The 15864-nt window shown below is 41.2% G+C and overlaps 1 protein-coding gene across 1 annotated transcript in view; it reads left to right on the top strand.

Moving 5' to 3' along the window:
* LOC132774515 (cadherin-6) overlaps positions 1-15864 on the top strand; it is a 228619-nt gene that overhangs the window by 46918 nt on the left and 165837 nt on the right. The gene's annotated exons all lie outside the window — the stretch shown is intronic.

The raw sequence follows: 15864 nt of genomic DNA, 5'->3' as shown, positions 1-15864 counted from the left end.
AAAGTGGCCAGGGCCTGCCATGTATCATCTGATGGTGTCCTGCAGGACCCGGCAAAGGACTTCCTCTGCTGTGCTTAAAAGTGGCAAAATGGGGCTAAAATGCCCCCCCCCCGAAAAGGTCCATAGTTAAGAATGGGGGTTAGTAAACAGGAAGTGAAAGAAATCTACCCCTAAAAAGGGAAATTCACTCTTGACAGAGTTATCATGGGAAAAAGATGTCTCCACTGAAGCTTTATCACCAACCCTTGTTTGCACAATGAGTCAAACTTTTCAGAATCCAATTATCACAGAGACAGGATGTGAGTTGAACTTTTCTGAACAGGGGCACAGACAGCAAAGCATATCCTATAGTGTTATTAAACCTTCCCTATGCTATCCAAGTAGATAGATAGATAGATAGATAGATAGATAGATTGGAGTTACACTTACGCTAATTCTTTCTTACCGCTATTCCGTCGCTGCCTGGGGATCTTTAGTTCTTAGTGAAAAAATAAGGACGTGGCAACTTTTCCCCAGGGGATTGCTTCTTGCCTTCCTTTAGAGAACTAGAACTCTTGAGGATCAACAAGACACTATAGATAACTCAAAATAGGTTTTATTGTTTCAAAGAGTTAACTTTCTGAGGGATTAAACTTGATGTTCCAAAAAGGGGTAAAGAAAATATACATTACAGTCTCTGGTTGTCTTGGGTCCAAGGAGTTTTCCAGCTGAGTAGCTTCCAAGTTCCCTCTTTCTCAATGGCTATGAGGTCGAAACACTCTCAACCCCAGTCTAATTGCTTATATTGAAGACACAAAATCTTCCTCTTGATGCCAAAGGACTGGTTTGAAGGCGCTTAAGATTCCTCATTGTCGTCCAGATGAGTTGGGCATAAAGTATGAATCTTAAGGGTATAAACTTAAGAATTGGTGGTAAGAAATGACTTGACCTGATGAGGAGATATTGGGAAAATAGATATTTATTGATTGATCTATGCATAAAAATCATATGTATCTTACAAGCACTGAAATGCATAGGAAAATCTCTCTGTGTGTGTAAGAAACCTAAGCTGGCAAAACAAGCAGGCTACCTCCAAGGTATGGCAGGAGGGAGGAGAAGGGGGGTATGCATTCCAGAAGAGAGATAAGACACGGGCTGGTACGAGAAGGCCCCCTCTAAGTAAGAAGCCTCTTGACCTGTCAGAGGGCCTCTTTGATGGATGACTGTAAGCACAGCCAAGAGGGAGGAGGGACATTCCATGCTTGCTTTTCAGCAAGACACAGAGACATGCTTTTTGCATGTTGGAGGTTGGAACCTGATATTCTTATGATGCTTAGATGACGTAGGGATGATGATGATTGTATGAAGATGTATGTACTAGTATGTTCTTTGTCTGCTTGATTCTGAAATCTATAAAAGGGCAGTCCGCAGCTTGATCGGGACTCTGGGTTTTGCTTCTGGGACACTAGTCCCACCAGAGTCTCCAGCTGGAAATAAAGTCGTTCTTTTCTATCTCCAGAAAGGATGTCTCTTGGTAATTATCTCTCCTTTCCTCAAAACCTGTTTCCCTGCCATTTCATTTTGGCGAGCCAGGTCCAGGAGTAACAGGCAGAAGATTTGAAGGAGGTCAAGAGAGAGAGAGGCCAAGAGAGAGATTTTGAGATCGGGAACGCCTTCAGGAGTCAGCCAAGCCGGCGTCCAACCAACAACTGAACCCTACCAGCTGGGGTGTCTCTGTTTGATGCCGGGGATCACTTGAAGCTTGGAGCAGGGCGGCTGCTCCTGATGGGGTTCTTTCCTTTCACCAGAGGAGGCAGAAAACGATGGACAGGCAAGTATGAATGTGAAAAAAGAACATTTAGAAGAGTGTAGACGTCAGGACAGGTCATAGCTGTGTTTGCTAGTGACCAACCCAGGAGTAATTAACCTGGAAAAAGGCAGTCCCGAGTAGACTTTTTGGGATCTTTGGATGTGCCAGAAAGGGAAACCGACTGCCTAGAGAGAGAAAAAAAAAAGGAAAAGAAGGTTGGGAAAAGCCTAGGTTGTATGATTGATTGTCTGTATGACTGAATCAATGTTGTATGTTGTATGAAAGAGTTCAGATGCTGCGTGGTTAGGTCCCACATACCTTTTCCCTCCTTTGTGTATTAGTTGTCTGTTTGTCTAAAACATGTGATGGTCATTCAGAAGCAAGCTTAAAGCCCTGCTAGGGTACATGTTAGCAGATTTTGAGAAAAGTTTTGCAAAACTAGATTTTGGGCAGGAATAAATGAGATCAAATCTCCTATCCTGTCCCACTCTTTTGGTTAAGAAATGCCTAACCTCCCTACTCTACTGAGATGATGGGAGATCCACAGAAGTCCTGCAAATCCAGCCCTCCAGCCAGCCAGCAGCAGCAAGAAGCCCAGAATAGCCCTCCAACACCACAGTGTCCCTACATAGAAGATACCTGAATCTTTCCCCATCAGATGATATAGATGACCCAGATTCTATACCGCCCGAGTCCACAGCCACTCGTTTCTAACAGCTGAGTGGTTGTGAATAGAGATCAAAAGGAGAAGATAAGCAGTGACAAATGAAGGCTCAAGCCATTTGCTTATCAGCGGCATTAAGGGAATGGAAGCAAATAAAAAGAGGGCGAAGCAGAGGGTGAAGTATGAGCCAGAAAAGAGGACAGCTTCTTGAGCCGAATCAATGTCCGAACTGTAAAAGAGTCATGGGCATTGAATTAGAAACTTCCCAGATGATGAGAGGAAGAGAAAAAGGCTACCAGAAGCAGATAGGAAGACCCAGAGAGCTGCCCTTCTATCAAGAGGCACAGGAGCAGCCAGGGGAAGAAGAAAAAATCATTGGTTTGGCCAAATGCCCCCAATGAAGAGGGCAAGAAGAGGACTGTAGTCAGTCAAGAGTTCTAACCTTAGGATCCCAAAGAAGAAGAAAAAAACATTTTTGGTAGACATAAGAGCAGAAGAAATCAGTTATTACTACCCCAGTGGCACCATAACCCAGAAAGCCATAAAGCTTATGGGAGCCACTGGAGATCAATGCCTACATCCTTTCCTAAGAAAGAAAGAAAGAAAGAAAGAGGAAGAAAAAGTCAACTAGTAACAAAAGAAGTTACCATCAGTTTTCTATATATGCATAACTGCCCAGTTCATTGCTGGGAAGTGACTTGCTATGTAAACTAAAGAGCAAGATTATTCTTTGAGGAAAATGATTTTGCTAAGATGGCTTCAGAAAATAACAAGGCCCTTTGCACCTCACCTGTCCCATGGTGGAGGCTGCTAGTAGTTTAAAAAGGCTCAGAGAAAATGAATAGGAGAAAGTTTGAAACTCCTGAGGTATGGGCAGAAAACAGCCCCCCGGAATAGCCAAATGCATACCTCCGGAAATAGTACAGCTGATTCCAGGAGCCTGTCAGTCAGTCTGAAGAAAACACTCCAATTCCTAGACCCAGCCGTGCAAAAACTGAAGTCAAATACTTAGGATTCCAGATAAAAGAGGGTCATAGGACTGACAAGCAAGCCATTTGCCAGATCTTAGTCCCCAATACAAGGAAGCAAGTCCAATACAAGTAATAGGTGCAACAAGATTCTGTAAAATTTGGATCTCTATGAAGTAATTGGCAAATTCTTGTGTCAAGTTACAAAGGGGGGTGAAAGAGAGCCCTTCCAGTGGACACAAGAGCAAAATGCTACCTTTCAGCAAATAAAAGTCTGTGCTGAAGACAGTACCAGTTTATGCCTACTTGAAGTAACAAAATCCTTCACTTGTTATATTGCTGAGAAGGAAGATGTAGCAACAGGCATTTAACTCAAACCATAGACTTTTAGAACTCAAAGAAACCAAATGCTTAGCACCTCAAGAATGCTAAAACATCAGGCACTGTTGTGAATCCTTACATTAAAGGTTCAGCAATGCTCTACCTTTTAAACTTGCTACCCTGCTGCAAAAGGAACATCATAGTTGTATTGAAAATTGGACACAATTTATGCCAGTTGTCCTGACTTGGCTGATGTTCCATTGCAAGAAGTTCAGCTGAACATATACACTGATACAAAGCATGTATTTTCAGTACTACGTGTCCATGGTGTGCTTTACAAAGAAAGAGGACTTTTAACTGCAGCATGCCAACCAGTCAAACATTCAGAAAAAGATATTGCATTTCCTAGAAGCTGTATGGGTCCCAAAACAGGTGGTTGTAATGTACAGGGCAGGATCCTTTAGCCAGAAATCAACCAGAAGAGCAGATGCAGCTGCCAAGAAGCAGATGCCAGGTCTCTCCAGGTGGCTACCCAACTTCCTTTGCCCAATCCCAGTGTGCAGCCTACCTATAATTAAGAAGAACAGCAATGGGCCCAGGACAATGGTGCAATAGACAATAGCTAACTCTATTGGTTGGTGAGCTCTTTTCAAATGGAAGAATAATTGTCCCTAGAACCATGGCATGAGAGGTAGTAAAAGGAACTCATGAGTCATTTCAGGAAAATGACACTAGCTAAGCTCGTAGAAAGACAGTTAAACATAGATTGTCTTCACTTTCTTGACAATGGCAGCTTCAGCTAGGTGTCATACCTGTGCCAAAAACAGTGTCAGGGGCAATGCCAGCCCCCAGGTACTCAGCATTGTGTAAATGTACACTTTGAAGCCATAGTTGTAACAGTGGTACATATTAGATGCATTCCCACCAGAACCATTGAACTGTCTTCTTTTGCAATGCTTTTTAAGAGGCCCTCTCCTTCATTCCCAGGGTCACAAGGGGAATATCATGAAGGGCCCAGGCAAAGAGACAGGAAATGGTTGCTTTGGGAAAATGCTGTAAGAGTTAAGGCAAATGCTTAATGAGTTCAGGACACACACACACCTAACCCCTAATGTTTGTGTAAGCCAGGGGATGAGGTGTGGGTTAAAGAGTGGTAATGAGAAACTTTGCAACTCAAATGAAAAGGTCTTTATGTGGTGATTTTTACATCACCTAGTGCAGTTAAGGTAGCAGAAATCAAACCTTGCTCCCTTGGAGTAGAATTGAGTCAAACTGCTCCCAGTTAGCAAGCTATTCTAGATTCAAAATACCCACTAAAGCTTAAATTAACCAGAGATTGTGGTTGTTCTAACCAAATGGAAAAAGGTGGCAGAAAGAAGATTCAGACTAGACATTACTGCAAGACAACCCGGAAGCTCTTGCCCTGCGTACTGTCAGATCTGCACCTGCTGAAGGATGAGAAAACTGGGCTAGACACTGCAGTTTATTCCATACCTGGAAGCGATTAAGCTCTACGCACTGTCAGACCCACAACTGGAGAGGAAAGAAGACGGAGCTAGGCCTTACTGTAACCCACAGGAACGGTTACTCAACGTACGGCCAGATTCCAGAAGAATGAGAACTGAAACTGGGTGATATATATGTTTATTTATGTGTCAATTTTGTGAATTGGTAACTAGTTCAATGAGCATGCAAAATGTATGTTTGATCAATAATGGGAGAAATGCTAACTTGGGATATATGAGCATTATGAGTCAATTGTAAAATTTGCTTTTCTGTCTGCCTTTGATTAATAAGGAAGCTATAGTTTGGCTACTCTAGTCTTATAAGAGCAAAAGTCAGACCATTGAATCTTAAATCCTCCTAGTCTTTTCAATGGTTGCATCATAGATTAACACAGGTTCTAAAAACACCCCCAGGTGAATGCTTTTGAATAAAGGAAAGAAATTATTCTCAAATAGAAGTTAAGTAGGTGCATTTAGACTTATTTAGACTGGAAAGAAATAATAATAATACCAGAAAAAAAGTCTTAAAAGCACCTAAAGGGGGGAATTGATGAGGAGATATTGGGAAAATAGATATTTATTGATTGATCTATGCATAAAAATCATATGTATCTTACAAGCACTGAAATGCATAGGAAAATCTCTCTGTGTGTGTAAGAAACCTAAGCTGGCAAAACAAGCAGGCTACCTCCAAGGTATGGCAGGAGGGAGGAGAAGGGGGGTATGCATTCCAGAAGAGAGATAAGACACGGGCTGGTACGAGAAGGCCCCCTCTAAGTAAGAAGCCTCTTGACCTGTCAGAGGGCCTCTTTGATGGATGACTGTAAGCACAGCCAAGAGGGAGGAGGGACATTCCATGCTTGCTTTTCAGCAAGACACAGAGACATGCTTTTTGCATGTTGGAGGTTGGAACCTGATATTCTTATGATGCTTAGATGACGTAGGGATGATGATGATTGTATGAAGATGTATGTACTAGTATGTTCTTTGTCTGCTTGATTCTGAAATCTATAAAAGGGCAGTCCGCAGCTTGATCGGGACTCTGGGTTTTGCTTCTGGGACACTAGTCCCACCAGAGTCTCCAGCTGGAAATAAAGTCGTTCTTTTCTATCTCCAGAAAGGATGTCTCTTGGTAATTATCTCTCCTTTCCTCAAAACCTGTTTCCCTGCCATTTCAGACCAAGGGGTTTGAGCCAAGCCTTTCGCACGTCCATCAGTTGAGCTTTAGTGGTAAGAATAAAGGTGAAAGAGTTGCTTTTCTTTCTCCCTAGGAAGGGGTGGAGCCAAACAATTGAGCTGGGGGAGCAAGCCAATTGATGTAAAACAACATTGATTGACAGCTGTGGATAACCAATGAATTCAACTATACATTTACAAGGTAGACAGGCAAGTCTGGACATATAACAACAGTTCAAACCTTTGCAACTTAAAGTTTTACATACAGGTGGCGCCAGTTGCGCCATCACAGATAGATAGATAGATAGATAGATAGATAGATAGATAGATAGACAGACAGACTGGAGTTGCACTTTAAAATGTACTTGTTCCGACTTAGATACAAATTCAACATAAGAACAAATGTACAGTACCTATCTTGTGCGTAACTTGGGGGATGCTTGTACTCTGCTGGGCCATCTGGAGAATTTAACTCTCATTGTCATAGTCTCCAGTATTTCACAGGTTAATAATAATAATAATAATAATAATAATAATAATAATAATAATAATAATACTTTATTTGTATTCCTCCCTATCTTCCCGAGGGGATTAAAAACTGGAATCTGAGTGGCAAACCTCATCAGAGTCAGTGAGGAAGAACATGAAAGCCAGTAGAGGTTTCAGCAGTTGCCTGACCCTGTTCAGGAGGGCAAGATTCTGCTTTCTTCTGTACTTCCTTGCAAATTGTAATTTACAAATAAACATGTAAATTGAGTGCAACCTATTTAAGAAAAAAAAAAGAGAGGTGACAGAAACTGGGAGATTATTAAAGCAGTTCAAAAAGTGGGATGACATAGGATTAATTGGAACTGTCCCTGTCAAATGAAAACAGTTGCGGAGTACACACAACCATAACAGAAAGTTTTCACGTCTAGCTCAATAACATTGCAAATTCTGAGCAAGTAACAAACTGCAACTACCAGTGAGCAATTCCACTTTTCCAGAGATATGTTTCACATCAGACCACGTGACTCCATGCTTGGTACTGTTCTGAAACCTTTGACAAAGATTAATATTCTGATTGAAGCTGGTTACAGGATGTAGCTGGGTAACTAAGTAATGTAATAGACTATCACAGACTTTCATTTAATCTGCTTTAATGTTCCATCTGATCTGGTGAGAAGAGTCCTTATTCACATTAATGGCATTTTGAGAATCAGGCTGTTTTTAATAGTCATGCAGATATATATATCGTATTGCAAAATGACAGAACATTAATTAACTTTGTGGAAGAGCAGCTTAGAAGCAGGATACAGAAACACACACTGAAAGCCAGATCTTGCACTTTCATTCTTCATCATTTCATTCAAAAGTTTTTTTTTTCAGTGGGTCATGCAGAGGATTAGAATGGTAATGGAAACTTTGTAGGAACATCTTTCATGCTTCAGTCCTGTGTAGTGTGAAAGTGAAAGGGGATTCTTATTTATGTCTACATGTATAAGATTCTTATGTGGCAGAGACCACCTGGGAATGAAGCAGAGGCACTATGCTTTCCATTTAGAAAAGGGAGACATAGGCTGAGGGTTAAGTTGGGAATAATCTCTTTTGACTTCAATTCTGTTGATGCTGCTCTTTTGTATATGCATAGCTCCATTTTGACTATATAGGGATAGAAAACTGAGATTACTGACATACTAATAAAAGCAGCCTATAAACAGATGTATTGAAAAACTCCAGATTTTCTTCCTATTCATTTTGATTTTATACTACTGGACAAAAATAAACTGACCTAGGGAGCTGGCATGACTCATTATACCACAAGCTGTCTAAAAATATTTTTGGATAACAAAATGTGCAAGGATCTCCAGACTAAAATAAGAAAGAGTAAGAACAATATTGGTGTCTTACTGATCTTTTTTAATCAGCCTCAATATACTCTAAGACGTTTATTCGTCATCATGCTCTGACAGTTCTAAGTGGAACTGCAATACAGTTAACCCCATGTGTCCTCAGATTCCTCATCCATAGATTCAACCATCTATGGCCTAAAATTGTTCAAAATAATTCCAAAATCAATTCTTGATTTTGCTATTGCATATATCAGGGGTCCTCAAACTAAGGTCCGGGGGCCGGATACGGCCCTCCAAGGTAATTTACCAGGCCCTCGCTCAGGGTCAACCTAAGTCTGAAACAACTTGAAAGCACACAACAACAACAACAACAACAACAACAACAACAACAACAACAACAATGCTATCTCATCAGACAAAAGTAGGCCCACATTTCCCACTGAAATACTAATATGTTTATTTATTATTTATTTACAGTATTTATATTTCACCCTTCTCACCCCGCAGGGGACTCAGGGCAGATTACAATGTACATATACATGGCAAATGTTCAATGCCATAGATACATAACATATATAGACAGACACTCAGAGGCTATTTAACATTCCAGCTTCTGGCCACCAAGGGAGCTGTCGCTTCACACCATCCATTTGTGACATTGATGAAGTACTTCCTCATTGTTTGCATACTTCCTGAAGATTTTTATGGCCTTGTAAATTGGTTAAATTCTGTTACTTAAAATTGTTATTTATTTTAATTATTGTATTGTTTTAAAGTGTTTGTTGCACTACAAATAAAATATGTGCAGTGTGCCTAGGAATTCATTCATGTTTTTTTTTCAAATTATAATTTGGCCCTCCAACAGTTTGAGGGACTGTGACCTGCCCTCTGTTTAAAAAGTTTGTGGACCCCTGGCATATATGATACACAATTTCATTACACCATTGTATATAGTGGAATTTGAGCATCAACACATTTTGGTATCTATGGGGGGTCCTGGAATCAAACTCCAGCAGATATCAAGGGTCTACTGTCGAGGAACAGAAAACTATGGGTGTAAAGATGGGGTTGAAATGAAGGGACTAAAACCCTAAAGAGAAGTACTTTGCCATGCACTATTTGGTTTTTTAAATTAATTCCTTAGTATACCATACAAAATTAGAAATGTCCTTGACAATCGTCAGCTAAACCACGCTTATGGTTTCCTTGTCTTTTTGAACTTAGGCAGAAGCGTCAGCTATTTCTTTATTTGTTATGAGAAAAGTACCTCCCGTCCAACATGCTCATCTTCTCTCTGCTCCCTTCTACACTACCATATAATCCAGATTATCTAATTTGAACTGGATTATATGGGTCTATACTGCCATATAATCCAATTCAAAGCAGATAGTCTGCATTTTATATTTTATGTGAGAGGAAGTCACAGGGAGGAGGGAGCAAGCTTGTTTTCTGCTTCCTTGGAGGCTAGGACATGGAACAATGGCTTCAAACTACAAGAAAGAAGATTCCATCTGAACATTAGGAAGAACTTCCTGACTGTGAGAGCCGTTCAGCAGTGGAACTCTCTGCCCCGGAGTGTGGTGGAGGCTCCTTCTTTGGAAGCTTTTAAACTTCCAAAGAAGTTTAATGTTTTCAGAGGCTGGATGGCCATCTGTCAGGGGTAATTTGAATGCAATATTCCTTCTTCTTGGCAGGGGATTGGACTGTATGGCTCATGAGGTCTCTTCCAACTCTATGATTCTATGGTTCTATATGGCAGTATAGAAGGGACCTCTCTCTCTTTTCACAATATAGGAAGTCTCCAAGTTTGTGTGTGTGTGGTTGTGTATCAGGAGTGACTTGAAAAACTGCAAGTTACTTCTGGTGTGAGAGAGTTGGCTGTCTGCAAGGACGTTGCCCAGGGAATGCCTGGATGTTTTACTATCCATGTGGGAGGCTTTTCTCATGTCCCTGCATGAGGAGCTGGAGCTGACAGAGGGAGCTTGGCCCACTATCCCCAGATTTGAACTGCTGATCTGTTGGTCAGCAAGTCCTGCCAGCACAAAGGTTTAACCCATTGCTCTACCAGGAGCTCCAGTCCCCAGGTTACAAACATCCGACTTACAAATGACCCATAGTTAAGAATGGGAGTGAGACAACAGGAAGTGTGGTGAAATCTTCTGAATAGGGGCACAGACACAGGGTTGTTAACCCTTTCCTATGCCATCCAAAGCTAAAAATTAGATATTATTGGCTGGAGTTGTACTTTTGAAATGTACCTGTTCCAACTTACAAACAAATTCAACTTAGGAACAAACCTACAGAACTTATCTTCTTCAATACTTAGGGGCTGCCTGTATTGGAAAAAATGAGAAAAAGCAGAAGGTGTTTACATCCTCAGTGTGGTACTGTGGCAATACACTGAATCCAAAATAGAAATACTCAAAGGAAAAGGAAAACAAATATGAGGCTCAGCACGAGGAAGATGCAAAAAAATGTCCTCCTCCCAGATCAAATAACCATCTGCATGCTAATCCGTTCATTCTCAAGGAGAACAAGTGTAAGGAAAGGTGAAGGGGGTGGAAACCCGCCCTGAAAAGAAAACATGAGCTGCGAACCAAAATAATTACGAGCCGAAAAACACTGACAAGTTGGAAATAAGTAAGGAACAGATTGAATTGACGTGCTTTCCTTCACAACCTCAGAAACATATATTCAGCACTGTGGCTGGTATAATTGGGACATGTACCGAATCAAGGAAAATATTTAAAGTTGCCTTATAGCAAAACAGACAAACTGTTAATGGTTCTGGCAATATAATGACAGCATGGGGAGGCAGGTTAGGGAAAGTCTCGGTGGTTTTCATGCAGTGATAGTAAAGCCAGCAGCTGCTCAAAGTTTTCAGCCAAACTCCCATCATTCCCATGGATATGTCATTATGATTGGGGCTGATGGCAGTTGGAGTTCAAAATACCTAGAGCAGTGGTTCTCAGCCTGTGGGTCCCCAGATGTTTTGGCCTTCAACTCCCAGAAATCCTAACAGCTGGTAAACTGGCTGGGATTTCTGCAAGTTGTAGGCCAAAACATCTGGGGACTCACTGGTTGAGAACCACTGACCTAGAGGGAACATGATTGTCTATGACTAAATTTCTTGTCATATTTCTTATTCATGTCTGTCAATATGATATTGGACATATAGTTTACATCTTATAAAAAGACCATTGTCACAAATTGAATGAATTCTTCATTTGATAACCTTTGTTGTGTGTGTGTGTGTGGGGAGGGGGCATTCTCCCCTCCCCAAATAGGTTTAGGTTTTCTCTACCCAAGCTGTATCATTCTGACCAAAGTGTAAATAAATGCCAGTGTTGAATAAATGTTTCATTTTTTTTATCACTGGCTATACATAGCCTTTGATAAAAAGTGAAACATTTATTCAGCATTGATATTTATTAGCACTTTGATCAGAATGATACAGTTTGGGTAGAGGAAATCTAAGCCTTTTTAGGGCTTTTATTACTGGCTATACATAGCCTTGGGCTCCCTGGAGGTGCAGCAGGTTAAACCGCTGAGCTGCTGAACCCAGCTTCTACCAACCTAGCAGTTCGAAAACATGCAAATGTGAGTAAATCAATACAGTGGTTCTTTTTTGGTGGGAAGGTAATGGCACTCCATGCAGTCATGCTGGCCACATGACCTTGGAGGCAGACCTGTAGTTCAACCCCCCCCCCCCCCCCGAAATGTTTCAGATTATTTTAAAAAACCTAGTTTACTCATGAATTTTAACTGGTTAACCAAATCCCCATGCTAAGTCACTGTTGTATGTTTTTATGTTGAATGTTTTTATATTGTGTAAATGCTATTTTAAATTGTAAGTCACTCGGAGCACCTTGGTGGAGAGCAACTAATTAAGAAATAAAGTGAAGTGAAGATGCAAAAACTTAAGAGTCCCTCCAAAACTGCAAGCACTATCTCAAGCCAATATTGACAATTTATTCACACTGTCATTACTTGCAGCAATAGCCGATGTAGTGAAGCAACCAAGTTGGGGGGGGGGTGTTGAATGCTCTCATTAAGGAGGCCAGACTTGGTGGAGGTGGTTGACAGGGGCGGAGCTGCAGGCTATTATAGGCTGCTCTGCCCCCTGCTGTGCTCTTTGTGCTCTTTGCTTCAGTGTGAGCTAGGAGGCAGGTTTCACCCCCCTCCCCACACACACACAAAATTTTCAACCCCTCCCCCCCAAAATTTCAACCCCTCCCAAAAAAATGTTCTGGCTACGGCCCTGCTTGGAGGCATCTATGGACAAAGCTGGCTTAGAAATGGAGATAAGCAGCACCACCCAGTGTCAGACATGGCTAGACTTAATGTGATGGGGAAACCTTTACCTTTGTAAATACATAACCTTAAAGAAAGATCTCTGAACTCCTTTAGAAGAATTATGTCAGTAACAAGATACTATTGAAAGGGGGATTTGTAGTTCTACCCAGATATTGGTGTGCTGCAACTCTCACCTTTGGTTCTACTGGTTAGAGCTTCTTGCAGATACAGATGAAGAAAAACTGGTGAACCATAGATTGTCACACTTCTGTTTATATAATTCATGCTTCATTGTATAATTGAATGTTCCTTCCTACAATACATAAATCAGAAATGCTGTGACTCATGTGACAAATGTTCAAGGATGCATTTATTTCATCTTTAGAAAGAATGGGATGCATAACACATCAAACCCTGTTCCTTGGGATTCATTCTAACACAGTGGTTCTTAACCCTTGTGGACCACCAGTGGGCCACAAGGACGAAAAATTGGTCTGCGAGCCGTCTGCTTTTTTAGTTATTTCTTTTATTTCTGCTCCTTTTGTGCCACTTGCCACTCCTTCCCTGTTGCTGAACATAGCATATGTTCTGTATCAGAAACTGGGGCTGATATGGTCTATCCAATGCAATTTTTTGAATTAGCACCCCAAACCGAAAACTGATTCATAACCCTTTGGGTACTAATGTTAGAGAATGGTCCCTGATGTTGCAACCCAGATCAGGAAACAAGACCATAAGATTAAATCCACCACACTTGACTATGGGAAAAACAATCCTTTTTTATTGATGAAAAATTGTTATAAAATAGAGGAAAATGCAAAGTCAAAAAGCCACAGTAATATTCAGCAGTCAGGAATATCTCTGAACTAGATCAAAATCCCAAAAGCAACACTATAAAAACCTGGAACCTGTTAGTATCTCACTAACCGTACTTGGAAACTAGAAGCCTCTGGGAATGCAGGCCATGGGAAACGGGAACTCAGCCAAGGTAATGCCTCAGTCTAAACAATGCTTGATCTAACAAGACAGCCCGGGGGGAGACACTTTAAACTAAAGAAACTGTTTCAGGACACGCTTCCAGGCTTGGAAGCCTCCTTTTCCTTTAATCTACTTGACCTTCACAGACTCTGTTATTTACTCCTGTTTTCCCAAATCTGCCTTCTTCTATCCTCATTAAAAAGGCAGGTGTTAACTCCTCTGGAGAGTTATCACTGCTTGATTCTGAAACATTCTCATCAAGACGTCTAGTTTCACTTTCCCAGCCACTGCCCTCAGAATCAACAGTTTCCAAACCATCAGGGAAAAATACATATTCAGTAGCCTGTTCAGTTGCATCAGGAAATACAATCAAAGAATCAGGTTCAGGTTCACACGGAGGCTGAGGGTCAGGTTCACACGGAAGCTGAACCCCAACACCTGTTCAAGTAGTCCCTGATCAAAGTGGTCCCTAGTCAAAGCAGTCCCTGTCCAAAAAAGGTTGGGAACCACTGTTCTATCAATACCTTTGATCTTTAATGCTTAGCACCTGTTGGAAAAACTAGTATAGGTACAACTAATGCAATTTCATCCAGGATCTTGTACTTTTCCTTGAGCCTGATCAAGCTGGATTATTCAAGTTAGTTGTTAACAGATGTGTGTCCTCTGCATGAAAGAAACACAAACAGCTTCTGATCCATTTAGTCTACCACCATCTTCTCTAATTGGTAACGGCATTCCAGGATCTCAAACACAGATCTCTTGCAGTCCTGGATGCTAGGAAAGAACCTGAGTTCTTTGGCATGCTTTTCAATGGAACCCTGTTCATTCCCTTATCGTATATCTAAAAACTTTTTTAAAAATGTGCCAAAGAGAACTATGTGCTATAAGTATCTGGTGCTCTTCTTCAATATAAATGAATTAGGAGTTCCAGCAAATATAATCAACTCCACTCATCAATTTCAGACCAACATTTCATAACACAGGAATATGACAGGACAAGCCCAGTGTAGTTCTTGAGTCAGTTGTGCTGCTAAACCATGTCATTATTATTGACCTGTGTATCCAATTAAAATAAAAGTTCTCAGACTGTCATATGCAGCCACAGTACTTTAAAGATCAAAGATCAAAAGTATTCAAGCCTAAATATAACCAAAGGCTTTTTCCGGATGATTGATTTTTTTTCATGCAATAAATGTGCAGTTGTTATTTGTTTTCTCTGAGAGAAACAGCATTTTCTCTATATGTTCCATTAGAGATGGCAATTGAAGAAATGTGAATAACTCAAAGTTATTTTGCCACTTGCCTAAATTAGAAGGGATGCACAGCTCCGGGGGGGGGGGGGGGCTTTCTTTTGAAGCATCTCTATGTTGTAAGGGAAATGCATCCTTCCCCATAAACCACACATTTTCTGGACTGGGTGGAAAATTAGAATCTGGATAAAGCATTCATAAGCAAATGCAGATGAACACACTAGTGATGCATTGCAGTTATAAATAAAAGGCACTTATTAAAGGAATCTGAAAACCCAACATGATGTAGTGGTTTGAGTGTTTATTTATTTGAAGCACTTATACCCCACCCACCAGACAAAAAAGACTCGCAGAAACTCTTGCATTGTGCTAATTTGGCAATTAACTGCCTTCGAGTATACAATTTAAAAAGGAAAGGGGGTTGCTATGGGGAAGGAAATTAAATCCAGCACATGCTAACTACTCTTCCCTTCCTTTGTGGCCACAACAGTGGCAATTGTGATGGAGGGAGACTTTCCTCAGCTCCTGAGTTGAGGCACAATGGACCTGTGCCTGACAGTTCTTCTCCCTTTTTACAGTGGTTCTACACAGACACTTTATCCTGAGGCCAACCCAGAGTATTGGATTCCTGATTGGCCCTTGGATGATTTTGCTTTCTAATGCCCAAACCACTGTGAAGCTGGAATGAAGTCTGTGCAGCCACCCCTTGGGCTGTTGCAGAGGCATAAAGTCCGGACCTACTATCCATGTGGAACCATTCTTATCACCTCCTTCCCATTCTCATTGTAGTGGAAGCAACTACCTGAATGATGTTAGCTGGGGGCACCAGAGTTATGGGGAGGTGAGAGAGAATGAACTGCTCCCTCCTTTCCCCCTCCCTTTTCCAACCATAGAATAGAATATAATAGAGTTGGAAGAGACCACATGGATCATCTAGTCCAACCCCCTGCCATGCAAGAAAAACACAATCAAAGAACCTCTGACAGATGGCCATCTAGCCTCTTCAAAATCTTCCAAGGAAGGAGCTTCTACCACACTCTGAGGCAGAGAGTTCCACTGTTGAATACTTGCATGGTCAGGAGTTC

This window comes from Anolis sagrei, chromosome 4, assembly GCF_037176765.1.
Source record: "Anolis sagrei isolate rAnoSag1 chromosome 4, rAnoSag1.mat, whole genome shotgun sequence".
NCBI classification, from domain to species: Eukaryota; Metazoa; Chordata; class Lepidosauria; order Squamata; family Dactyloidae; genus Anolis; species Anolis sagrei.
This window is presented reverse-complemented; position numbering and strand designations above follow the sequence as displayed.